The 19,435-nt window shown below is 39.8% G+C and overlaps 1 pseudogene; it reads left to right on the top strand.

Moving 5' to 3' along the window:
- The first annotated feature begins 12,349 nt into the window (after window positions 1-12,349).
- The window catches only part of LOC148030011 (polyphenol oxidase A1, chloroplastic-like), a 28,091-nt pseudogene continuing 21,005 nt past the window's right edge, over window positions 12,350-19,435 (top strand).

Below are 19,435 nucleotides of genomic sequence, written 5' to 3'. Positions count from 1 at the left end.
CCTCTGAGGAGTTTATAGAAAGGGAAACGTTGGGCTACAAAACTATAAAACTATAAACGCATAGATTAGGCTCTAGGGCTATTTGTCCTTTAGCAGTAGATATACGCTCCTGGTCCGCGAGGTCGTGAGGGTGTGTTTGTTTGTCATGAGCATGAGGTCCGGCTAGTGCCATAGCTAGTGCCAGCCCATTTTAGGTCCCATCAAAAGCCTATGCTGACCTAGGGAGAAAAGATTGAATCTTCCAAGAAGGGGACAAGGTTTTTATCCGTGTACGCCCAAAGAGGAGTTCCTTATCCTTGGGAAAATTCAAGAAGCTAAGACCAAGATATTGTGGACCTTACAAAGTCATAAAGGCTCTTGGACCAAATGCTTATAAGCTGCAACTTCTTGAAACCCTAAAAGTTCATGATGTATTCTATGTCAGTCTCTTGAAGCCCTATGTACCTAATCCTGATCATATTCTTGATGATCAACAAGTTGTAATGCCAAGCCAAGGTTTACTTGAACTTTAACATGATAGAATCTTGGATGTAAAAGAAAGAATCATTAAGAATAAGACCCTTAGAGAATATCTCATCTAGTGGAAGGATTATCCTAAAGAGGATGCCACTTGGGTCGATGAGGTAATCCTTATGAAAGAATACCCCCAGTTCCTCTCGAGATGAGGACATCTCGATTTCTCTAAGGAGGGAAGAATGTAATGTCCCCATTACTTAGTTTATTTTAAGTATACATTCCAAAGAAAAATTGATTTATATTGCACAAATTATGAAACTGACTCTACTTATGAAGATAATTGTTATTATTAATAAGGTATTACATACCAGTTCATGGAAGAAAGACTTGGGAAACCCTCCCAATAATAGCTCATTAAAACTATGCTTGTAGTATATCACAACAAAAAGAACTAGCCTAGTGGATAGTCACTTGGCAGTTAAGTGCACTTGAGTGACGACATTGCTGGGATGGGTGACCTCTCAGGAAGATTTTTCTACAAGCTAGTGGGAGCTTCTCGCGCACAACTAACGGTGCCAATGAAGCCTTCACAGCCCGTAGCTAAGTATGCCAAGGCCAAGATGCTAAGGTCTATGCCTTGGTCACTGCCTTGGAGTAATGTCCACCATGTGGTGTGCAGTGCCGACTCGCTCGTAGATCCATCAATTTTTATCTTCGCACTACAAAAATGGAGCCCCTTCTTGACGTCACCAATGACATCGTCAAAAAAACTCTAAAAGAAAGCATTCTCTCTTGTTATTGAAAAAGTCAAAAAAACAAGTGTTCACTCTTCTATCCCCCCCTCTTGCAAAACTATAAATTGAGGGCTTGGGGAGGACCAGGGGAGAGTGACAAGAGTAATCCTGACTAGATGAGACATTGATCAAGAAGGAGGAGACTTTGCTCCACGAGACAAAGAGGCATCAACCCAAGGAAGGGGATACGCTGAAGGTCTCTCATCCTCTTCTACTCTGATCCAAGAAGAGAAGACATTGAAGAACTCTATCCTATTCTATCATACCTCTACTCTCGTCTCTATTCCCTCACGACCTCAAAGAAAAAGAGTTCAGAAGCAGAAATCACAAGTAACCCCACTAACGTGGAAGCAACAGTGGGAGTTGCGAGCATGGGAGTCACTAATAGAGTCATAGGCATGGATGACAACCCTTTTCCAATCGTGATACCACATGTTTTTTTCTTAAAAGTTCTATCCAAATTCAATAAAAATAAGATAAGTCTCTGAGAAATACTGACTTAAGGCGGCCAAGAAACTTGGTTATAAGAACTTGGAAGTTAGAGACCTCAAAATCTAGATGTCCCTCGTTAAATTACAAGGGAAATATTTTGTTATGTGAAACTCAAGTGTTGATTGCTACTAGAATTAAGCATCACTTGAAAGTTGCATGATTGATTGAAGTCATAACTGCTTTTAGACATCAATCTTATTTGTGGTTTTCTAAATTAGATCCTGATTGAATTAAGAATTGGAAGAGATAAGAATTGAGGAGCCCTATACCTCCCCCAAGGATAGGTGTTGAATCCCCATACTAAGAGGGGATGTTTTTACCGCTGTGGAAGCACGGGCCGGCTCCGATGGTGAGAGGTCTCCCAGCAGGGATCGTATTAAGTAGGAGGTGGATAGGGTGCCAAGGGGGGCTTTGGCTAGTAAATCCCTTTTTGCACCTAGGAACTACTTGGTCCCCTGTATGGCCCGAGTTTTACTTGGGATACCTATAAATGCTAGCTATAGGTGGATTTGATCTTGATGACGTGCAGATGCGTCGGATGAGACATCACGTGAAATTGTAATTTTTCTCCTATATGGGAGGAAGAACACACATTATGGAATATAATCAATGAAAATTTTTTATTCTAACTGTTTGTTCATGAGTAAATTACGTAAACAAACAACGGTGCAGAAAAGGATATTAATTAATAAAGTTATTTTTATATGTTTCACGTAACGTGGTAGGTAATTAGATAACTAAGAACTTCCATAGAGGGAAGTGGGTGGATGGATTTCCAACAAATCCAATCATATGGCAGGGTGGTCTCGGTTAGCCAAGAGATTTCCCCAAAAACAAATGCTAGGAAGAAACTCTAGGAAGGGCCGACTCACTGACTTACCTAGGGTTTGGTCTCAGAACCTGAATGGCAAATTATCTTAGGGAAAAGGTATGGTGGCTGTGCCAGAGCATTGCAAGGGATTTCATAAATCCTTAGTCCACTACTGGAAAAAAGCGTTGTACTCCATGAACTAAGGGTAATGGCAGTTGCTCCTTTCGAACAAGAAGCCTCTTGAAGGACACCTCTGGATATGAGTTAGTTGTTGATAGGTGACTGTTAGATCAATTAAGAACCTTCAAGTTGATCCTCCGTGGGTAACGACAGGACGCTTCCCTTGCGGGGTAGACCTAGGGTTAACCAGCCGGACAAAATCCGATCATTCTGGTTAGAGTACGGATGGTGGCGGCTAGAAGGTAAACTTTGGGGAACTACTAAAACGTTACTCATAACGTAATCAAAGGTGGATATGTTACAATTTTTTTAATATTTTTTATTTTTGGGATTGCTATTTGGGTTTTTTTACAAATTACCAATTGCAAAAAAAAAAACTCACTTCAAACCAAACAAAATAAAACAAAACCAACACACAAAAATACCAACGACCAAATTCAATTTAGGACAATCAACATACATAAATTCAAACACATCACCAATAAAAAAATACAAATTGAAATCCTCCTAAACTTTAAAAAATAAAAATAAAAATTCAAAAACCAAAACAAAACAAAAACACACAAAAAAATGGCCAAAAAATCATAACACAGTACTCATTAAGATATTTTCTAATCCCACTTCCCCAACATGACTAACACCATCCACAATACAAAATCCAAAAAGAAAGGCAAAGAAAAAAAACAAAAAAAACTCACATAAAAAGAAAAAAAAAATCATAAGCCTTATAGACACATCAATAGCTGATACATTCAATTAGCATGTAACATGTTGCATCCATTTGCCATATGTCTTGCTCTTTTGTTTTTGTGTATCATGGTATTCAGATTTTGTTTTTTTTGTTTTGTCTTTATCAGGAGGTCAACTATTATTTAGTCACCTACTGTGGTCATTCGTGGAGTTGTTTTTCGACTTGCTTGGACGAGGACTTGCACTTTAGACCTTGCGGGTGTCCACACACCACCAGGTTCTTTCTTTTTCCCTCTCCCACATGCACCTAACACACATGTAATTGTAATAAAATCAACCGACCATTTCACCCACTAAACAAATAGATTGAACTTCATTAATTTTAAATTTAAAAGGAACACGATCGTTAATTATAAAATGAACTCCCATCGTTGCACGAGCACATGTCACACTAACCCACATAATTTTCTAAAATAAATCCACAGTGCACGCACACACGCGCTACAGACACAATTAATTTGTAATTATAATGAACCCCCGCCATCACACATGTATGCGCTTTGTGCCAAAGATCACGTAAGTTGTAACAATGAATTGCATTATTAGAGATCCCCAGTCAATCAAGTCCCCGTTTAAGTAGGGGTTGGGATTGCGGAATCGACTCACTATGCATTAATGGTTAATTAATAACGAATTGAAATCTAATTTGTACATGGCTAAAATGAATTCATAGTATTCACCAATCCACGTTCACTGCACCATAGGTTTATGCGATGCGCTTACGAGGATTGGGATTTGTTAAGTCAGAGATGTCGGTCTTGTTCATCTGTCTTTATTCTGTTGATCCAAGTCTTGGATTCTGTTTGAGTCTAGTCATTGTCTGGGATATAGTGCGTTTGAATGTTTTTATTTTTATTTTTGATTGTTTGATTACACGGGATTAGAGTGTCTGTTTGTCTGCATAGCATAAAGCTTTCGGTCACACGAGTACGTAGGTCATGTCAAGATTTTTACGTAGAATGTGGCTTGTTTGGGGAAGTCTGGTCTAGTCTAGTCTGATCGTCTATCCTTTGTTTTGATATTCTTCTCAGTGTTGGTTTGTCTAGGTTTTGCAAAAAAAAAAATATATTTTTCCTTGGTTGTGTGTGGGTATCCTATGTAGTCTGAATGGCATCTACCTCTATTCCTCCTATTGTCATCCAGCATGTGCTGTTGCCGATGCATCACTATGCTCTTCTCCTAGAGGCTGATTGCATTCTTCGTGCTGGTCTTCATCCTTTTGTGGCCCTAAAGTTTTCACCAAGTGGATAACACCATTTGCTACTTCTTCTTGGCATCATATAAGAATCAGTCTGGCTTGGTTTATAACTGACGCTTTTGCTTATCCACAGCCAATATCAGTGATGCGGTGTGTTTGCGTCTTTCAACGTCTTTTGTCCCTAGTGGAAATCAATTATTGACAATTGAGGAGATCCTTTCTCTCATGCAAAAGGAAACCTCTACCCCTTTGGTCTCCAGCAAAGTTATTACTAGTTCTAGGGTTTCTGTAGCTCACATCTCCCTCCCCGGTATGGAAACAACTTTGCCAGTTTCTGCAAGACAGGTTCATGTCAGGGAAGCCTGCTTCCAAATGTGTATCCAAGGAGCTGTTCACTACTTCTGTTAGGATCCTGGAGGGAGCCAAGTTCAATTGGGCAGCTTTCATGCTCACGAAGATGAATCATCATTTTCAGCAAGTTAGGAAAGGTCAGGGCAATAATGTCTCCTACAGTGTTTTCCTTCAAAAGATTATCTCCCTTGCACCTCCTCTTGGTGGTGTGCTAGTTCCTGATCCTGCTCCTCTTCCAAAGCAGCCGTCACCTTCTGTTCCAAATCCTCCTCCATTACAGCCCAATTCTAATTTGCAGGATGAGCCCCTTGCCAGATTCTCTTGCAGTAAAAGATTACATAGTAAAGGGCCCCTTAGTCCTGTTTCTATTTCAGTTTCTAATTCTCCTGTATAGGACTCCATTCCTCCTATTTCTGCTAGTTCCTCCCTTCATTCTTGTCATGTCCTAATCTATTTACAGCACAAAGGGATGGGCAGCTGGATAAACACATCCCTGATTCCTTATAAACAATGTTAGCTAGACCTTTGCTTCCTCAGTTAGTTTCTGGTGTCCAGGCTACATTGGAGACTTCACTGACAACTTCTTCAGTCCATTTACATAGGGTTGCATACTTCCTTGCAGGACAAAATGGATTCCCTGACTAGTCAGTTGAGTAAAGCTTTGGAGGATCTAGCATCTGAGAAAGCTTCCCTCACTAATATTCACAAACAAATGACTGAAGCTACTACTCTGATGGATTCCTAGAAGGTCACCATTCAGCAGTTAGAAACTCAAATAGTTACCCTAGAAGTAGAAAATGCATCTTTGACTAAAGAGAAGAATTCTACCCTTGAGGAGATGATAGACTTAGCCAGTAGGCTGGGTAATTGTGAGGCTCAGCTACAGTCTTCTCAGGAATTTGTCGAGTCACAGAAGAAGATGATTGTAGAGCTTAATCAGAAGATTGTTACTCTTTCTGTTCTCCACCTCCTATGGTTTCCTCTATAGTATTTTCCAAAGAGGATCTTGACAAATTACAACAGAAGAAGAAGTCGTGTAATGGCTTTTCTGTTAAGGTAGAATGCCTTCAACAACATATGAATTGTGGGCATGATGATTTTACTCGTTATGTTGAGCTAGTGCCACCCCCACCATCTTTCTGGATCAAGTATAATCAATAGAGGTTTGCCTTGTCTATCTCTTTGAGCAATGTGGATTTAGAACCTCCAGAGGATGGGTGGGAGAATTTGTGGTCTGCAAATTTGCTGAAGTCTGCATTTGACAGATTTGTGGATGAGCTGATTTTGCATGAAGTACAGTTGCTGTCTTTCGTGTATCTTATGGGGCATTTGCAGATTCCTGATGAGGAAGATATCAATTTTTATGTGGGAGATGTGGTGTTACAAGTTGTGATGTATGTACATTCAGTGGAGCTTCTATTAGCTAAATGGTTGAAAACTTATCATGAGCAGATGTCTTGGTGTAGAGGACATGCTTGGCACTCACCTTTGGAGGGTGTTGCTTTGGAGCCTCGTCGTTTCAGGGGTGTATCCCACAAATCTGATATCCAGCCTTTGCAAAATCAAGTGTTGAGCTTTATTGCTAATCATCCATTATTCACTAATTTCTTTTTCCAGGATCTTGCCTATCGTTGTTCTTTTTATCCATTAGATCCCATTGATCTTCTGTCTTATTCTCTTATGTCCTATCGTTTTCCGTTGTATATTTCACTCCTCACTTCCAACCCTGACACTATTCCTCTGTTGTCTTTTACTCCTTCTAGTTCCCCTCACATTCCTATCTTTAGTTTTTGTCCTTTCATTGCTGATCCAACATCATCGCCTACCCCTTCTGAACCTCCTCCTATAGTTCCTCCTGTTCCTTCTGTTTTTTCAGCAGGTTCCCTTCATAAGTTTTTGTTGAATTTTCCATCTCTTCCATCTTCCTTATCTCTTCATTTCCCTTCTTTTTATGATTTATCTTATCCTCCTTTACAATGCTCTCCTCTTATTCCATTACCCTCTCCTTCTGATTACATTAATCTTCCTCATCAATCAGTGCTGGATACACTTGGGTACGACAATGATGTTCTCCATAGAAGGCAATGGACGCTGCATGATTCTTTGATAGGACAGATGTTTAACTCGCCTCTCATCCCTGGGTCCTTGGAGATGTCTGCTTCATGTTCAATGTCTTACCTTCATTTTGCTTGAGTGCATGATCTTTCTGAGGATACATCTGTATGTCTTGCAGCTCACTTTTGTTGGTATCTTGCTTTTATGCATCGTCAATCTAATCTGAACACTTGCAAGTGTATCTCCAATTTGATCATCAATCCGAATGTGGATGTGACTACTACTGAGATGGATATTATGTACTACTTAGCACAGGATTTCCCTACCAGGTTTCTTATTTTGTTGGAAAGGATGTGTTGTTTACAGTTCCTCCAGAATGTGCCTTTGCATTTTGTAGATTAGAGTAAAACTCTAGAGCGTGTCAAGTCTAGCATGCACTTTAAGAAGAAGTGCCTACATCATGCTTAGCAGTGGAGTTCTTTTTGGATGTATCAGTTCTCTTTCTTTAATGGACATCTTTTTCTATGCTCTCCATTTTTTGGGGGCATGTGCCATTCAGATTACCTGGTATTGTGTCTGTGTGAGTTGTATATGTGGTATGTGTATATTGTTTCTCTTTGTTGAATGGAGCTGAAGTTGAAGATGGATTGATGAAGAATATGTTGGACTATAAGCTAGCAGAAGATGATGCTAATTCAAAGAAAAATCTTATATCCTTTATGACTTTGTATTGTTAACAAAATTTTTTTAAAAAAATTGGAGATAATATACAAAAGGGTGTTTTCCTTTCCTTGTATTATTATCAGATATACATGCGACTTGTTGGGGTCATGGTTATTGAAGATGTTAAAAAATATCAAATTGAGCTCTTTATTGAACATATATTCTTCTTTTCCTTAGGTTGCAAGGACAATTCCTTTCTAAGTGTGGGGATATGTTGAGAGTGGAAAAAGACTAATTTTTTGGCTAATTTTTGTTGCTCTTGAGACATGAATGGCTGATTTTGATGGATCTTGAGTGATGATTAGTTGTTTTGAAATTGTTTGAGAGTGTTTTGGATGATATTTATTATTTTTTGAAAGCTCATGATGATATTTAGTAGAAATATAAAGCTTTGCGATGTTTTGGTAGATTCTATTGAGATTCCGATTGGTTCTGATACCTTCTGTTTAGCTTCTGTTTTGTTCTGATTTTCTTTTGTATGAAGCATGGATTGATAGTTGATGAAAGTTGAAATATTTTGAAAGCTTATTGAATAGTTTTTTATAGTTTGGAATGGTTTTAGTATAAGTTATGAGGATTTGATGTTCTCTGTTGACCTTTTGTAACCCTTTGTAAACCTTTTATAGAGCCTCTATCTCTGTTTTTGTTCTGTTCTGTAGATCTTTTGTAAGTGTTCTGTGGAATGAGGGTGTGACTTTGGGAAAGTTTTCTAACTTTTGGAAAGGTTGAATCTAAGTTTAAAAGAGCTAAAAAAATGGAAGAAGTAGTTGCAGAAGATTGAAGTGACAGAGATAGAAGTGAGCTATGAAGAGACACTGTAGTGGCTCTGGTGCCTCTTTGACATAGGCATACCTCTTGGGAGGTGCATCCATGACCTAAGAAGGGTTATTGAGAGTGATTATTGAGCATTGTAGTGAGGAGATGATGTACTATTGATTGAGAGAGAAATAGAGAGTCAGAGATAGCTAATTATATCAAAACAATGTATCTATCTATGAGAGATTGAGAGAGAGAACTATGAAGACAATGAAGATGAATACTATGTGATTATTTCCATTCAAAAGTGGTATATTATTTTGTGTTTCTTGTTCTATTGATGGATTCTATGAAGATGTTGAAGATTATGGTTGATTCTATCAAATCCGTGGGAGATATCTACTATGATGTTGCGTGAAGATTTGTTATTTTCCTTGTTGTGGTTCTCTAAAGGATGAAACAAAAGCTTGTTGATGTTACAAGATAGATTTTCTTGCAGTAGAAACCCCTTTTTCTTGGCATCTTTCTTGGGGCTCCAAACACTTTCATCAAATCATTGTAGTGATTCAATGTTATTTAGTGTTCAACATGAACACAATATCAGGTGGTCACGGAGCTTTTGAAGTAGACATAGAGGATTTTGTAACGTGCTCGCCTATCCGCTGTCGAGGCATGTTTTTAGTGGTCCATCAAGAGATGAGTCTAAGCAACACCGCTCGACACTCCCATGGAATGTCACATGGTTTGTCACCTAGGGTTTCTCGAGTCCGCCTCGCAAGGGAACATCCACGACTGAACCCACTAGCATCCACCTGAAATTTGGATTCCTAATAGATAAGGTCTCATGACAACATCCTAGCATTGGATTTTGGACATCCTACTTTGCACAGAGATACCCAATACAAAGCACATCAATACTGCACTTGGTTCAAAGAGAATAGAAAATGAGAGGGATGTGTCACTCAACTTCTCTACCCGTAGGGCATAGTCCCATTCCAGTCCCCTAAAATGATATGAGTCGGGATTCTAACCTAACAATACCCAAAGGTCAAACGTCTGTATAACCTTGCGAAAGCCTCCCAGTTCTCTGGGACCACCTTGTTGACCTATCGCAGGTTCCACCCGCTTTTTAGGAAATAGGGTTTGTTCCCATAATTTATGTCATATACACAAATACAGAGCAAGTAAACCTTTGGTAAACAAGTTCAAAAAAGTTCCTTCACTTATCTCAAGTTAATCTCTGTCTCCTGCCCATATAGGAGAATTATATATCCCCTTCTGTCCAACAGAAGTACCCCTTCTACCCTGCAGAAGTAACGGGTCTAAATCACATGGCACTACAAATTCTATCCTTTATCTAGAATAGAATCTTCCAACACCACCATAGACATTGGGCTCACGGCAATCTACAACTCCATCCTGGACTCGACAAGGGGTGTCTAGAGCTCCACTGAACCTAAGCGATCTAGGAGTGAGACACAATTTCTGTGGATGGCCTTTTCACCACTCGACCTTCGGGCCGTGAATCGAGCAGTGCCCTCTTAGGTTAAAACGCGGCATGACCTTGGAGATGATCCATCCATGCAAAATATTCTTTCTTAATTAGTCCAATTAAGAATTAAGCACAATCAAGGCAATGAGCTTGATATCATCTTCCAAGAAAACATTCCTTTATCCCCATGGAAACTTGTCATCACAGACCCCTGCCATGAATTTACCATAAATCACAAGCACTTGGAATAATCATCCAAATCACAATGTACAAGCATTTAGGGAGTTGTTTGATCAACCAACAAAAACCAATTGTATTTTTCCCAAACAATACAAGAATAGATGCGATAACAATTCCATTGCATATTCGTTCTCCCCCTTGGGATCAAAGAGTGATTCTATGCAAAATTTACTTAACACTTGTATGCACAAATTTTAATGTCAGTCTTTTTATGATTATGCCATTCATAACCCCTAGCCGATTCTTCCTTGTAATCACTCTATCAAATGAATAAACCAAATGCAACTAGTGCAATTTACTTCCCTTCATATATACACTTCGCAAACTCCATCTTTCAAATATGTGAGTTAAAATTTATCCTTTTCAATGACCTATTCTCATGCATCATAGTATGGGACCTAATGTACCTCATGCGATAATAAAAGAAAGCATCTATCAATTTGGAAATACATTGCTTACGACCGGTACCACAGTTGGATTGATAGTGATGCCTTCACCCAAAGATTCATTGCTGGTTGTAAGATTGCCATCCACATGCGACATTCTTCGCTTGGGGGCTATTGTCCACAAGTAGATTTGAGAGATAAGGAAGGAATGGATTTTGAGATGGAAGAGCGTAAGAGAATATGGATCAGTTGAGGATCACAAGATAGGGGGAATTGAGCTAACTCTCTCCCTTGCAGCCTCTCGAGGTATCCTTCTACCTCTCTCTTGTAGCCTCTCTGATGACACCCAAAGAAGCATAAAAACAAGGCACAAAAATGTCCATGCATATATCACAATTTCATCTTTTGTAAAGGGGATAACATTTACATTGTTCCAAAATCACTAAAATACACACCTACATGAGGGGGCCACATCCACATCCACATCCATCATAAATATCATAAATAAATAGTATACACAAAAGTGTTACGTGCATGCATTTGTAAAGGGTAGGAATACTCAAAATTAAAGGCTAAAGGCCTTATAATATCAAATGTATCAAAATTCCAAAGAAATAATAAAATATAAAGGGTATGCTTTTTGGGGAAGAGGTGGGGTGGAGTGCACGAGTGACTATGTGCCTCTTTCCCTTCCCTCTCTCTTCTGCAATCGCATATTCTCCTTTTTGGTGGTGCCAAAAATTTATTCTCTCTCCTCTCTCCTCTGTCTTTTGTGTTGTAATTCCTCTTTTCCCTTTTGTTCTTGTATAATGATTGAAGCTATGGATGAAGATGATGAAGATGACAAATTGGTTCATTATTTAAAAAGATATTTATGGTTTCTTTTCAGTTTTTGAGATTAATGGCAGAGCCATATACATAGATTTTGTGTGCTTTGTCTGTGGTTTTGTGGTTGATTATGTTTGTGGGAGGGTTGCTGTCATTTTGCTGCGCAGCCGGGGAAAGAAGCTGATCTCAACAAACTGCAACCTAATGGAGATTATATGGTGACAAGAAGCAAATGAAGAACAAGAAATAGGAGAAAGAAGATGATGAAGAAGAAGCATCTACCACATCATGAAGCAAAATCGATTAAGGTACAACAACAATAGCACAAAAGCCTGGCTACATGATCGTCCATTGTAGCATTTAACCAGAAAAAAAAATCGAAGATAAAGAGGATGAGGAGGAGGTGAAAGGAGGCACAAGAGAATGGCCAAATCTAAAATGACAACATCATGTCCATCGACTATCCCCAATAATTCTTGTGTCTTCCTCTATAGCCTTGTTCTGAACTTCTTGGTCATCAAGACCACAAGCCCTTCCTTCTAAATCAATCTTGAGAAATGGAAAGAGGTAGCATAAAGGAAAGAGGGAATGATTGTGAAACAAAAAGAGAGATGGAGAGTCATCGTGTAATGTTGGATCAATAGACCTCCGTTGAAGCTTCACGTTCAATTCGAGAAGCGTGTGTTACATCAACACATCTTTCTTGTGTGTGTGATGAGCCCTGAACCCTAGCACAGGGTCTCCACTCTCTCAAGCAAGGTGTGGCTGCCTCGTATCCTCCCTGCAATAATTCCCCCTGCCTACAGTATCTCCATCATGATGATGATGATGCTGCCCATGATGATGATGATGGTGTTTATTGCCTGCACGGATCCCATCCTTGCACCCAAACTTAAATACTGTCACCTGCCCCTGAATCTCCCTAATAAGGAGATTCTCTTCAAATACTGTTGCAAGCCTAATTGGGATAGGTCCCCATCGAGTTCCAGTTCAATGAGAGTGCTCAGTGCAATCTTAAGGTCTGGCCTGTTGCCCATACCCTCACGGACGAGGATGCAATGAAAGTGGACAAGGCCTATGGTTTGATGAAGGCCCTTCTTGCAAGTGAACCTCGATCCTTTCTGCAATAGGAAAACATCCACAGTGCCTATTATGGTGCAACTTATCAGATGGGAAATTCTACCACCCCTCTTCAGGTCCATGCCTCTTGGCTTTTCTACTCTTTCCATCGTTGGTACCTCTACTTTCATGAGCGCATATTAGCCAGCCTTTTGGGGGATGACACATTTGCTCTTCCCTTTTGGAACTATAATCATCGGGATGGAATGACCATCCCCCAGGCATAAGTCTCATTTCCTAACCTCATAGATCGTTACAGAGAACCTTTCCACTTGCCCCCTGACACTATCATGATTGATTACTATTATATGAATGCCTCAATTCGTAGAATTGAAGAGCAGATTGCTACCAATCTTGCCACTACCCACCAGATGGTCAGTGGTGCACCCACACAGTACAACTTTTTTGGGCAGGCCTACCGGGCCCTAAGCTTGGATATGGTACAACTGAAACAATGCCCCATAAGAGTGTCCATGGATGGACAGGTGATCAGGAGTAGATTCACAAGAAAGACATGGACACCCTCTATGCTACTGTGGAACAAATCCAGTCTTCTATACACATCATGCTAATATCGATCGATTGTGGGAAGTTTGGAAGAGCTTCCCAGAAGTGGAGAACGTTGTCAAGAATCGCATGGTGAGGGGACTTGCTCAAGATGCTACACCGAACACACACAGAATACACAAGGAGAAGCTCACTCAAGAGAGAAGAAGAGAGATGGAGGCCAAAAAACGTTTTCTTGCTGATTTCTTCTTCTTCTTCCACACACTTTACAATGTACACATAGTATAGATAAGATACAACATAAAGAAAAGTGGCCTACTAAGTCAAACAATGCATAACCGACTACACTAGTCGAGTGGCGCTATAAATATGCCAGTTGTAAATAGGTGTAACAACCTAAATATAATAAGTAATGAGTCAGTGGCCATGTGTGAGTCATAATGACCACCACTGACGTGCTAAGTGTAGACGTGTGGACCCATCTAACCAGGCGGTCCATCATCAATGTCCATATGTGTTGAGCTTGTCATCTCAACACTCCCCCTCAAGCTCAACTGCATCTCTGCGACTCCAAGTAAGCTTCAAAAAAATTTAAGCTTCTCTGTACCCAATGCAGTGGGGAGTTTGATCTACATGACCATTACAAGGCCAAACTTGAGCTACGCTGTTGGTCTTGTGAGTCAGTTTATGCAAGTACCTAGAAAGCCACATTTGGATGCAGTCAGACGCATATTGAGATATGTGAAGTCCACATTACATTATGGACTTTTCTATGAGGTAGGTACAGATGTACAGGTGTTTGGATACACAGATGCAGATTGGGCTGGTAGTATGTCTGATAGAAGATCTACCAGCGGATACATGTTCTCTCTTGGTAGTGCAGCTGCTGCTTGGAGCAGCAAAAAGTAATCTACAGTTGCTTTATCGCGTACAGAGGCTGAGTATAGAGGTACTGCTATTGCAGCATGTGAGGTAGTATGGCTACAAAAGTTAATGGCTGATTTGGATGTGCAGATGGAAGGTCTAGTTGTCATTTATTATGACAACATGAGCAGTATACAGTTGGCTAGAAACCCTGTGTTCCATGCCTGTCCATAGGATACCTGGCTCTGGTAGACCTGCGCAAAGTAGGTTCACTCCCAGGTGCTCTCAAAACATCCCTGGTCTTCCTTACTCCAGGTGTAACAATAGAAGAAATACCCAACTCATCATCAATGCTCTGTTCTGAGCCACTGGATTCACCATCCACATAAGAGTGACCTGCATTCACATCAAACATGGGCTGATCTACCTTCTCTTTTCCTTTTCGTGATACCTGCATACCACTATCTACATTGCTTTGAGAAGATTCTCCTGATCTCAATCTGCCTATCCATGGCGAAGAATGTGAAGCACTGCTAGAGGATGCTCCAGGTCCACTAATATCTTGTGACTGCTGCTGTGAATTCTGTGCAACATTACCATTTTGTGCATCTACATTATCAATCACATTTACTGGTTTATACCAGCTACTCATCTTATCAAAAACAACATCTCTACTCACTATAAACTTACGACTAGAAGGGTTATAGCATCTATACCCTTTCTATTTGCAGAGAGTAACCAATAAAGATGCACTTCTCAGCTTTTGGATCCAACTTGGATCTCAACTCATCTGGCACATGAACATAGGCAATGCAACCAAAAATCTTCAAATGAGAAATATCTGGTTTCCTACAAGTATGCCTCTCCTCTGGAGTCATCCCATGTATTGCTGCAGTGGGAGTTTTGTTCATTATGTAGACTGCTGTAGCAACTGCTTCAGCCCAGTAAAAATCTGGCAAGTATTTTTCGTTGAGCATGGCACGAGATACCTCTCCAATATGCCTGTTTTTTCTTTCTGCAATTCCATTTTTTTGTGGGGTATGACTACATGAATATTGTTGCTTTATGCCATGTTCCTGCAGGAACCTTGCAAACTCATTTGAGAGGTACTCTCCCCCTCAATCTGACCTTAGGCATTTTATTTGCAGGCCTGTTTCTTTTTTAATCATAGCTTTAAGAGTTTTGAAATGCCCAAAAACTTCACTTTTCTTTTTCATAAAATACACCCAAACATTTCTGCTATAGTCATCAATAAAAGTAACAAAATAATGATAGCCTCCAAGAGATGCAGCTTTAGTAGTCCACATATCAGAGTGGATTAATTCCAATGGCTTCTTACTCTCTTGAACATGTCCAGGAAATGGTTTCCTTGCATGTTTTCCAAATTGACAGGCTTCACATACCTTATGCATTTCTTCAACCTTGAATTTAGGCAATCTTGCAACAATATTTTGGGCTTGCATTGATTTAAGTTGTTGTACATTAACATGACCAATGTGTTTATGCCAGATATCAATATCTGCAACTACACCGGTCCCATGTGCAAACATTGTTGCACTCAATTCAGGCATGTCTGTATCCAACGTAAACATTCTGCCCTTCTTCTTTCCTTTTCCTATCAAGCGACCTTTATTTTTCATATCCTTAACAAAGCATCCATGAGAATTAAATTTGACCTGCAAGCCCTGCTCAACCATTTGACCAACAGCAACCAGGTTCTTGGTGATATTCGGGACATGAAATACATCCGACAGGTATTTCTTTTTCCCATCCTACATAGACAGAAGAACTTTTCCAATCTGCACAATAGGATGTGCAGTATCATCACTAGCCTCTGCAAATCCTGGTTTTTCCATTTTCCTTACATCCTGCATCCATTCTGCATGACCTGTCATGTGGTTTGATGCACCTGAGTCAACATACCACACATCATTTCTTTCTTCTGCACTTGTCACAGAATTGGTCATGTGCTGCACCATAAACAAATGCTCATTTCTGTCATCACCCTGTCTACTAGAAGATGCATAATTTCCTTGTTGCAATTTTCCATTCATGATATCATTCTGCTTTTTATAGCAGTCTTTAGCCATATGACCCATTTTACCACAGTAGTAGCATTCAACATTGTTGTTTGCATTTTGGCCTCTTTGCCATCCACCACGACCTCTTTGGCTCCCCCTGCCTCTAGAGTTACCACGTCCTCCTCCAAAGGATTGGTTTTCTTGAGTTTGCTGCATATTTTGATTTCTACCACGGCCTCCAGATCGGCCTCCTCTACCTCTGCCTCTACCTCTTCCAGCATTTGAGTAGAAGACAGCTTCTTTTGAAGTTCCTCCTGAAGAAGATGCACCACCATTTCTCTGCTCCTTAGAAATTAGAAAAGCAATCAACTCCTCAAAATCAAGAAATCTTTCACGGACGGAAATGGATGTTCGGAACTCTGCATAATCCTTTCCTAGACCATTCAAGGTCACAGAAACTAAATCATCATCTTCCACTAGCGACCCAATGGAAGCAAGTGCATTTGCAATCTTCTTCACCTTCATGTGGTAGTCATTGATGCTCATACTTTCTCTTTGCACATTGTGCAACTCTTGCTTAAGCTGCATTTTCCTAGCTTGCGTATTTGTGCTATAAATTTTTGACAAAGTATCCCATGCCTCCTTTGGCATACTTGCATCTTGAGTGTGCCCAATCATAGAGTCTAAAATGCTGATAGACAGCTAGTACATAACTTTCCTAGCTCTCTCATGACATGCTTTAAATGCCTGCATTTGCTGTTGATTGGGAACATCAGGAAGAACTGGTTCTTCTTCATTTCCTGCAATGAATTCCCAATATCCTTTTCCCATAAGGAAATTCATCATTCTAAACTTCCATGCTTGGAAGTTGTTCTTGTCAAGCTTTTCAGTGACAATCTGTGAAAGAGAATCAGACGCCATTACAGAACACTGCAAAAAATTCTGTCACTGCAAAGAACACAGCTTCAGCCTCACAAGGGCAAATCATCAAAACTGAGGAAAGTGGTATTTGACCACACAGTCACTTCCTAGTGATGATTTTGCATCAACAGGCAACAAGGATGATTCTGTAACTCCCAATGTCTCTGCACACAGGCATACGATGCAATTTCTATAGTAACTTTTCACCGACCTGTAGAACAGTGGTCACACAACATAAAACTGGGCCTTTTACTGAGTGCGTGCATAAAACTTCTGCCTCCAAAACATGCCTCGAAATGGCCTCAAATTAAAAAAACTGAGCAACCAAGGGCTAAAGCCTTCTCCCGCAGCATATGCTGCCCTCTTGCTACACCGCGAAGGGCATCTCAATCTGAGACAATGCACTCTTGCACTTTCCCGTTGTGCTACCTGCAGAGACTTACTCCCAAAAACAGAAAAATGAAAGCAACGTTGATCCTCTTACCAGAACACCGCGAACTTGGTTTGCTTTCTTGAGCTCCTTACCACAAACAAGGCTTTGATACCATGTCAAGATTGTGGGAGAGAAGGAAGGAGTCTCACTTGTAGCTTTCTTGCTTGCACAATGGGGGAATACACACAAAGGTGGAGGCTGAAAACAGTTTTCCTCTTCTTAGTTGTGTAAGCCAAAAGAACTGGGATACATAGAAATAGAAGAACCCTATATATGGGTCTCAAACCAAACTCAACTAACTAAGGTGGCATACTAATTGAGCCACGAACTAGAGTAGATAAGGATAGCTGTCATCTAGCTATTATTCATGGGCGGTGTACCAACCGCATCTGCAACTGACAAGTCGGTGACATAAATGCACAACGGTCACCTTGGCATATCACGAGAGCTCAATATCTCAACACGTAGCTGGTGACCTAAAGACACTCAAATGTATGTATAATGTATCAAAGGGAGCCAACTCGAGATCTCCTTGCTTATACTGCATGTCGCCAGCTGCAGAGTTAAACTCAAGCAATTGGAATAGAGCTCCTCTAGGCACAATAAGGATCCACAGTTTAAACCAGTCTTGGACATTCCTTTAGCGAATGCCCATATTTGTACACTTCATGCACTTTGCATAATTGAAAAGCTTGTTCATCTCTATATAGGATTTGCATGGAAGCTAAAGCCACTATCAACTAGAACAGATGTTATAACAAAGGTTGAAAAAGTTCTCTCTGCAATTGGTTTGCATGGTGGCAATGTTATTATCGAACCAGATCTTCAGAAGTCTAAGGATGGTAATTGTGTCCCAAAAAAACCATCTATTGGTGAAGTGAAGGCTAGAAGGTTTCTAGGCTTTCATGGGAGACTTGGCAAGATAAACTCAAGAAATAGTAGCTCAACTATTAAATGTAATCAGTGGAAATCCCTACATAATGTAGTTAAGGTTCACACTGATAATGGACAAGCTTGGAATAGAAAAGCTAAAGTTTGGGAAACACTAGACAAAGTGTTTTTTTATTGTGATAAGATTGAATGGAATGATGATGATCTCAAAGACTTTAAAAATGAATTGAACCTTTTCAAAAAGGTGATGACAGAAGCTTGGGGTGATCAACACTTTACTCACTATATGGTAAGAAGTTTGTATATGTCTGTTTCTTCATTGTCAAACTCATATAATGTTTTTTAATAACTTTCTTTATTTGTTGACTATGTAGCATATTTTATACAACCATGCTCCATACTTTATTAAACAATATGGATCTCTATCTATCTGGTCAACCCAAGGTATGGAAAAATCACATTATCAAGCAAGAACAAAATATTTCAGACACACAAGACATGGAGGTGGAAGACACAAAGCCAACAGTTTATTAGAGGTCTTTCAATGGTTCTATCGACAAATCTGGCATAAATTCAAGCTTAAAGATACAACCACATCAAGAAATACATCATCTTTAGCAAGGACTATACAAATTATTACCCAAAGAAAAAAAGATAGATATTTAAATTCTTGCACAAAGCAAAGATTTACAGAATGGTTACAAACCAAACAAAGAGTTGGGAAATTGTTACCCAAAGAAGACAATATAGATATTTAAATTCTTGTGCAAAGCAAAGATTTACAGAATGGTAACAAACCAAACAAAGAGTTGGGAAAAGATGGGTTTCAAGAAACCCTTAATCTTTGGCATCTTCTAGTCTGATTGTGTTGCAGAAGAGTCCTTAGTTTCACGCACCTGGACAGGGCCTTCAGAGGAGTCCTTAGTTTTAGGCATCTCAACAGGGCCTTCAGGGGAGTCCTTGGTTTCAAGTAGCTTGACAAGGCCTCAAGAGGAATCTTTTGTTTTATTCCACTCAATAAGACCTCTGTATTTCAAAAACTCCTGTTTTTGATAGCCTGGAAGAAGCTTTAAATTCTTACTATCTCCTACATAAGAGAGCAAATAGGAGCCAAGAACTCCAAAATATCCAGCTCTAGATCCATTGTATCCAGGCATGAAGCCAAAA

The sequence above is a fragment of the Lygodium microphyllum genome, chromosome 10 (genome assembly GCF_053477565.2).
Source record: "Lygodium microphyllum isolate KBCC chromosome 10, Lygodium_microphyllum_v1.1.10, whole genome shotgun sequence".
NCBI classification, from domain to species: domain Eukaryota; kingdom Viridiplantae; phylum Streptophyta; class Polypodiopsida; order Schizaeales; family Lygodiaceae; genus Lygodium; species Lygodium microphyllum.
Note: the sequence above shows the minus strand (reverse complement) of the source record. Positions and strands in the feature narration are given on the sequence as shown.